This window comes from Nicrophorus vespilloides, unplaced genomic scaffold (assembly GCF_001412225.1).
Source record: "Nicrophorus vespilloides isolate i.1.1-1 unplaced genomic scaffold, Nicve_v1.0, whole genome shotgun sequence".
Classification (NCBI taxonomy): Eukaryota; Metazoa; Arthropoda; class Insecta; order Coleoptera; family Silphidae; genus Nicrophorus; species Nicrophorus vespilloides.
Window position 1 is genome coordinate 1 of NW_017096718.1, and position 555 is coordinate 555.

Below are 555 nucleotides of genomic sequence, written 5' to 3' on the forward strand. Positions count from 1 at the left end.
GCTTTCACCCAGGAGGCTCGGGTTCGATTCCCGGTATCGGAATTCTTTTGAAGTTCAACTATTAAAAATAGGTCATCCGGAGGATTCAGATTTCTGGAGTAGTTCAAATAACCATTCGATATGGTCTAGTGGCTAGGATACCTGGCTCTCACCCAGGAGGCTCGGGTTCGATTCCCGGTATCGGAATTCTTTTGCATTTTAACTACTATAAATAAGTCATCGTGTCATCCAGAAGATCCAGATTTCTGCAGTTATTCAAATAACCATCCGGTATGGTCTAACGGCTAGAATACCTTGTGAAGCTGGAATAGTCCCCATCGATCAGTACATTATTGAAGCCTCCGAAAAGTTTTACAGTTCGCAATTAAATAATAATAAACTGTGTTCAGAAATCACAAATGTAAGAGCTCATAGTACCATCCTACACCTAAAACATAAACTTCCATACCAAAACCTCTCTCTCTCTTCCACATGTAAATACTCTTTATCACCCTCTATCACCCTCTCCCATCTAACACCATCACTCCTGTCCTGAGGTGTAATACATTTTTAATG

General features: G+C 40.7%; 1 non-coding gene across 1 annotated transcript; it reads left to right on the forward strand.

Annotated features, from left to right (window-relative positions):
- Positions 1-114: 114 nt before the first annotated feature.
- Trnae-cuc lies at positions 115-186 on the forward strand. Its single transcript has one exon. It is a non-coding gene; the product is annotated as a tRNA-Glu (tRNA).
- The last annotated feature ends 369 nt before the right edge of the window (positions 187-555 follow it).